Source organism: Suncus etruscus, chromosome 9, assembly GCF_024139225.1.
Source record: "Suncus etruscus isolate mSunEtr1 chromosome 9, mSunEtr1.pri.cur, whole genome shotgun sequence".
NCBI classification, from domain to species: Eukaryota; Metazoa; Chordata; class Mammalia; order Eulipotyphla; family Soricidae; genus Suncus; species Suncus etruscus.
This window is the reverse complement of record NC_064856.1, coordinates 14056911-14064683: the sequence shown is the minus strand read 5'-3', so window position 1 is coordinate 14064683 and position 7773 is coordinate 14056911. Positions and strand designations below refer to the sequence as shown.

The 7773-nt window shown below is 43.9% G+C and overlaps 1 non-coding gene across 1 annotated transcript; it reads right to left on the bottom strand.

The window, feature by feature from the left end:
* Positions 1-7089: 7089 nt before the first annotated feature.
* LOC126019822 (U6 spliceosomal RNA) lies at positions 7090-7196 on the bottom strand. Its single transcript, XR_007499443.1, has one exon. It is a non-coding gene; the product is annotated as a U6 spliceosomal RNA (small nuclear RNA).
* Positions 7197-7773: the final 577 nt, after the last annotated feature.

The window sequence follows — 7773 nt, the reverse complement described above, 5'->3', positions numbered from 1 at the left end:
TGCCCCTTTTACTGTGACCTGTGTCTTGGGCCTCTCACACCTCCCTGGATGAGACCTTTACACACCTTCTTCCATGCTGTTCTGTACTTGTCTACCCTTAGCAGTTGATTTCAGAAGAGAGGGGTGAGAGGACCCCATTTAGTTGTTTTGTTTTGTTTTGTTTTGTTTTTGCCACACACATCAGTGCTGAAGAATCACTTCTGGCTCAGGGTACCTTATAAAGTGCTAGGTATCAAACTAGGCCTGCTGCATACAAGGCAACACACTACTATACTATACTATCACTCTTGCCCTTCTAGGGCTTTATTTGGGGTGAGGGGGAATTTGGATATTTAGCAGTGACCTGCAAAAGATGTAAACTGTGTGTGTGTTTGTATGTGTGTGTGTGTGTGTGTGTGTGTGTGTGTGTGAAGTTTGAGACCTTGTTCATGCTGTCCTATATAAGTAGATTGGATGTGTCTGAAGAAAGGCCTTCTGGGGCCACTACAATGAAATGACTTGTTTTTATTATCAGTGGTGAGCAGGAGCATTTAAACAGCCACACAGTTAATAGAATCTATTGCATTATTCCTGGAGCTCAAACAAAGAGAATGGAAGGGCCTTACTGGCCAGGTATTTGTGCAGCATGTTAGGTATGTGGACGTGACTTTGTGTCAGGTTTGCAGATGTGACCTATGTGACTGGGGAGAGCACAGGACCTGGGCTCCATTGTGAGGTGGTTGCTCTAACCAGCACTTATCTTTCTCTCCCTTTTGGGAGGAGAGAGTGCCTCGGTCTGTGGAGTGCCTGTTTTCAGGGGCTCTGTTTGGCAGGCATAAGAGCCTGTCTTGCTAGAGTAATAATCTCAGTGGGGTCCAAACCTGTCTCTAAAGGGCCCTGGCTACATCTCCCCCTTTTATTATATTGAGGAGGTTATGAAATTTTCAGATGTTTGAGGAATAGGGACTCATATCTGAACAGTAAACTGATGCACCATCACATGGGCTAATTCCCTTAAGTGGGTCTTACCAGTCATTTGCATGTCAATTATCATATTCCATGCAAGCAAGCCAGACAAATAGTTGATACATGTACCATTTGCACACCCTTGAATAAAAGAACACATGTAGTTGGGGCCAACCCCCAAGGGTTACAGACTAATGAACTGTGGCAAATGGATATGTCACATGTTGACTTTTTTTCCAAAAAATATCCCTATTTTTATGTGGTGGTAGATACATATTCCTGTTTTATATGGGGAATCCCAATGACTTTAGAATGACATAAGCAGTTTGCATCTTTATGCTTCAATGTTTTTATGTTATGGGTGTCCCCAATCTGTAAAGACAGACATGGCCTGGCCTACATAAGTAAAACTTTTCAATCATTTTGTAAGGAATGGCAAATCAAACATATTGGTATCCTCTTTAATCCACAGGGAAAATTCATAGCTGAAAGAGCTTATAAAGAGATCCCAGTTAACAAGCCTCGAGAACCCTCTCCCACTTACCCTACCTTTCCCCCCAAAAAAGAAATAAAAATAAAATAAAATAAAAAGAAAGAGCTTACAGAACTCTCAAACTCAACTAATAAAATATAGAAAAGGCATGCCACCCACGGAATTTTATCTTTAACATTATAAATTTTTGTTTTGTTTTGTTTTGGTTTGGTTTTTTTGGGGCACACTCAGTGAAGCTCAGGGGTTACTCCTGGTTATGCGCTCAGAAACCTCTCCTGGCTTGGGGGACCATATGGGACGCTGGGGGATCGAACTACAGTCTGTCCTAGGCTAGTGTGTGCAAGGCAGATGCCTAACACCCTGTGCCACTGCTCCGGCCCCCCTTCACATTATTTTCACTAAACTTAAATTCACCCAAAGGAGAGCCCTGTAGAGCTACAGAAAAACACTTTAAAGAAGATTTTCAGTACAAAAGACAATTCATCTATTTGGGTAAAAATGGATAATGAATGGATTGCTGGTAATCTCATTTGAGGAAAAGGATATGGTTATGTTTCAACAAATGGCAACACTATCACAAAACTTTGGGTTCCACTATACCTTGTCAGAAGCAGGATTCTTGTTTGTTTGGGTTTTTGGGTCACACCTGGCAGCACTCAGGGGTTCCTCCTGGCTCTATGCTCAGAAATCACTCCTGGCAGGCTCGGGGGACCATATGGGATGCTGGGATTCGAACCACCATCCTTCTGCATGCAAGGCAAACACTTTACCTCCATGCTATTTCTCCAACCCAGAAGCAGGTTTCTTACAAATGAAAAAAATTCAGACACAAATGCATGTTAAGACTGTAAACCTCCCCTCAGAACCAACACAGATTACTTAAAAAAAATGTGAGCAGGAAACAAACTGACCTCAATAGGTAATCTGGACAATAAGCTGACACTACACAACGAGGCTATCAGGAGTGGAAATGACCAGTTCCAGAATCTTGATTCTGTAAATGAGGGAAGTGTCCCTGCTCTCACTGAACTTTATAATTTAGGAAACACTTGTTACATGAACTCAGTGCTACAGTACCTGTATAATATTCCCGGTTTGACTGATTACTTTTATCAGAATCATTATAAAAAGAACATTAACAGATCACAGCTATTGGAACATAAAGGCAAGGTGTCAGAAGAGCTTGGTAAGATTATAAAAGCCTATGGGCAGGACAGTACAGGTATATCAACCCAAAGAACTTTAAGATGATCCTTGGAAAGATAAATAAACAGTTTGCTGGAGACAGTCAACAGGATCCACACGAACTACTTCTATTCTTGATGGAGAGACTTGAACAAAACTGCTATGCTGAATAGACATATAGAGGAAAATAGAAATTATCTTGTTGACACAAAAGCTGTAAAACAAGCTTGGCAGGGATACAAGCAGTTTAACGAGTTTAATGAGTCTATTATTGTTATACTTTCCCAAGGTCAGCTTAAATCTACAATTCAATGCCTCATTTGTGACCAAGAATCTCAGACATTGGAGATCTTTACTCATTTATCTTTGCCTTTGACATCTACAGATAAATGCATGTTGCAAGGTTGTCTTAAAGTGTTTTTCAGGGGTCTGAGAGATAGCACAGCGTTAAGGCATTTGCCTGCAAGCAGCCAATCCAGGATGGATGGTGGTTCAAATCCCAGCATCCCAGGTGGTCCCTCGAGCCTGTCAGGAGTGATTTCTGAGTGTAGAGCCAGGAGTAACCAACCCCTAAGCACTGCCGGGTGTGACCCAAAAACCAAAAAAATATATAATTTTCTAACTTTTTTTTTGTTTGTTTTTTGTTTTTGGGCCACACCCAGTGGTGCTGGGTGCTCAGAAATAGCTCCTGGCAGGCACGGGGGATCATATGGGACACCGAGATTCGAACCAACCACCTTTGGTCCTGGATCGGCTGCTTACAAGACAAACACCGCTGTGCTGTCTCTCTGGGTCCATTTTCTAACGTTTTTACCAACATTTTATTTTATAAAAATAGTTGCAGGATGTGGAATCTCACTATAGTGCTCATTATTAGAATATTTCAGTGTATTAATTTCTATTCTATTATGTTTATAATAATCTTTTAATGTTTTTAGGGTATTTTTTTTGGTTTTGGGGTAATACCCGGCAGCTCTCAGGGGTTACTTCTAGCTCTGCACTCAGAAATCACCCCTGGAAGGCATGGGGGACCATATGGGATGTTGGGATTCGAACCACTGTCCTGCATGCAAGGCAAATGCCCTACCTCCATGCTATCTCTCCAGCTTCTAATGTTTCTGTTAACAATGATCAGTGGAATATAGTTTGGATGCCCTCGTTTCACATTACAGTGATATTTCCCATTGAACTCCTAACTAATACAATGCTTATTACACTGTCTTAACAAATATTTTATTTTTTGATGGTAACAGTAGTTTTATTTTTTATTAATATATTTACTTGAGCACCATGATTACAAACATGATTGTAGTCGGGTTTCATTCCTAAAAAAAAAACAAAACAACACTCCCTTTTACCAGTGCAACCTTCCCACCACCAATGCCCCTATTAACAAATATTTTAAATCATTCATTTGGGGGGCCGGAGAGATAGCATGGAGGTAAGGCATTTACCTTTCATGCAGAAGGTCATCGGTTCGAATCCCGGCATCCCATATGGTCCCCCGTGCATGCCAGGAGCAATTTCTGAGCCTGGAGCCAGGAAAAACCCCTGAGCACTGCCGGGTGTGACCCAAAAACCACAAAAAAAAAAAAAAATCATTCATTTGGACTACCTTATCTTTTTTTGTTTGTTTGTTTGTTTTTGTTTTTGGGTCACACATGGCAGTGCTCAGGGGTTACTCCTGGCTCTATGCTCAGAAATCTCTCCTGGCAGGCTCGGGGGACCATATGGGATGCTGGGATTTGAACCACCATCCTTCTGCATGCAAGGCAAATGCCCTACCTCCACGCCATCTCTCCGGCCCTTTATCTTCTTTTTTTTTTAATTTTATTTGTTGATTGATTCATGATTGATTGATTGGTTTCTGAGCCACACCCTGTGGTGTTCAGGGGTTACTCCTGGCTCTTCGCTCAGAAATTGCTTCTGGCAGGAATGGGGGGGCCATATGGGATGCCGGGATTCAAACAACCATAAGTTCGATTCAGGACTGATGCAGACTGAATTGGCTGCATACAAGGCAAATGCCCTAGCACTGTGCTATCTCTCTGGCGTGTGGCAGAAAGTTGAGGAGGCACCACAAGTGGTAACCAAAGGGTGGACATAGGAGTTTTGTGAGGAGCACCAGGAAAAGGGGTTTCTGAGGTCAGGGAAATGCCCAAGAGATCAGGAGGTAGAACACCCTGGGTCCTAGAACCTGGGACCTGTAACTTCCTAGACCCATTGCCTGTCCCATCCTTGATGGCTGACTAACTACTATTCCTTGGTGTTTGTGCAGAGAACATTTGTCTCCGACCACCTAGGCTCCACCAGACTCAAAGTCCCCTTACTTGACTGGGAAGTCAAGTTGTCCTTGACTCTGCCAGGAGGGCTGGAGTGGAAACCCTGGATTCAACCCCCAGCACCTGCTAATCCCTCAACCACCACTGTGGGTTATCCTGAAGCACTGTGCCAAGAGAAGCCTTGAGCACTGCCAGATGTGATCCACATAATGCAAATCATAACATTCTACAACACCCCCAATGACGCCTATGCAAAAACTGATGAGCAGAGGGGGGTGGAGAGATAGCATGAAGGTAGGGCATTTGCCTTGCATACAAAAGGACAGTGGTTCGAATCTCGGCATCCCATAGGGTCCCCAGAGCCTGCCAGGAGCAATTTCTGAGTATAGAGTCAGGAGTAACCCCTGAGCGCTGCTGGATGTGATTCCCCCCCCCCAAAAAAAAATAGATGAGCAGAGATAAAACCTCAGATGCATGAGGTCAAGTGAAAGATGGAGGGATACTATAGTACTTGTATAAACTAAGGTACTTGTCTTGCATCCTGCTGACCCTCATTTGATCCCCAGCACCCCCAAATAATCCCCTGAGTACTGTCAGGAAATCCCTCCTGGGCACAGAGCCAGAAATAGTCTCTGGGCACATTAAAAGAAGTAATGGATGTAGGGGAGGGCGTTATATCTTGAGCAAGTTCCCAACCTTGCTCAGGCCTGGGGCTGGGTGAAATTTGCTCAGGATCTAACAACACCCCTGGCCTACATTCATTACATCTTTTGCATCTGGCACCCCACAATGTGGGGCTCTGTGAAAATGGCACCTCAGTCTGGTGATTTCTCTGCATTTCAGAGGGAAGCTGAGTCAAGGGTCTATTAACAACAGTCTCTCCACAGCTGTCTTATAGGGACAGTCCTTCACTTTTCCCTGGGTCACAATAGAACAGTCTCTCTGAAGCTATTCCCTGCGAGGACACTGCCTCTTCAGTCTTTGTTGGGTTTCAACACCTTTCCTATACTTCTCTCCTTCCTCTCTCCTATGGAGGAAGAAAGTTACGAGAACTTGAGCAAAGAGGGAAGATCAACCAGAAGTTTCTGGCTGGGGCTACTCCCCAGTGAAACACAAAAGGGGTCTTCTTCCCTATTGCCTAACCAGGTGGTGAATCTTCCTCTGCCCTTTCCTTTGACTCCTTTTCAGACCTATTCTGAGATCCTGTGATCCACTCTGACAGAAAGTTGAGAGGACTTGAACAAAAGGGGAACAGCCAACTGAAGATTTCTGGTGGCAGGGGCAACTTTCTAGTAAAATTGGAAGGGCTACCTTTGATCATGAGACCCAGGAGACATTCAAGTTGCATTTTGGTTTTGGTATTTGGGTCATACACAGTGATGATGAGGGCTAAACTCCTAGTTAAGTGCTCAGGTGTCTCTCCCAGTAGTGCTGAGTTGCTGAATAATGCCAGGGATCAAACCTAGCTCATCCATTCAAGGCATGTGCTCAGCTTCTTAAACAATATTCCCAGTTCTCTAGCAGCACTTACTGCAGCTTTAGAAACATGAGGGCACAAAGCAGCATGTCGTTGCTGGCTTCCCTAACACAGGCTGGAGGATGTTTGGTTTAGTTTGGTGGCTAAACTCACCAGTACTCAGAGCTTACTCCTGCCTCTGTGCTCAGGCTTCTCTCCTGATAGTGCTCAGAGAACCATATAGGAATGGGGATGTAACCAGGGTCAGCTGTGTGCAAGTCCCTTATCCCTGTACTACCTCTCTGGTTTCCAGGGAAGTTTTTCTTTATTAATTGGAGAGGGGCATTGTCACACCCAGTGGTGCTCAGAACTTACTCTTGGTCTGCACTCAGGGTACAGAGTCCTGGTAAACTTGAGGGAATCACAGGATGCCAGAGATAGAACCCAGGTTGACCACATGCAATGCAAGTACCCATTCATTTTTTGTTGTTGTTGTTTTTTTTGGGGGGGGAGGGGTCACACCCAGCAGCGCTCAGGGGTTACTCCTGACTCTGTGCTCAGAAATTGCTCTTGGCAAGCACAGGGAACAATATGGAATTTTGGGATTCGAACCACCATCTGTCCTGGATTGGCTGTGTATAAGGCAAATGCCCCACTGCTGTGCTATCTATCTCTCTGGACCACCTTATCCCATTCTTAAAATTTTTTTTAATTTCTTTTTTTTTTTTTTTAATATGGAACGCTTCACAAATTTGCTTGTCATCCTTGCTCAGGGGCCATGCTAATCTCCTCTGTATTGTTCCAATTTTAGTATATGTGCTGCCGAAGTGAGCACAAAAATTTTTTAAATTTCTTAAAAATCTTCCCAGGGAAAATATTTTAAGGCAAAGAGGTGGAGGAATGACTCGAGTATATAGGGACAGATCTTCAGGGAGCTGGGGCATAGATGCCTTGAACAAAACATGCTTCTACATGAGTTGCACACTTATTAGTATGTTTAATATCCACCCGGGGCCTAATTTTTTTCCCCCGGTGCAGTTCTTAGCACTGAAACAAGGGGGGAAGTCCATGATTAGTCAGCACTAGGCTCCATCTTGGCACAGCTGCTTTAGTCTGCTTTCTTCAGTCAAATGAAGCATCCTGAACTAGGGATATGGCTCAGGAGGGGATATCATGCCTGGCACATGCAGGTGCTGAGTCGGATCCCTGGTTTTGTGTGGTAGCCTGAGCACCACTGGAGTGTGGTCCTTTATGGGGGAAAAAAGATAAGCACTAAAACTCACTGCATGCCTTTTCCCAGATACTGAGGTCCTTCTAGTATTACTGGTCTCTGTTTTCCTCCTTCCAGTCAGTGCCTTTTATGTTTTTTCTCTGGATCATCATTGGCAGCACATAACAGCAGATGTTCTAAA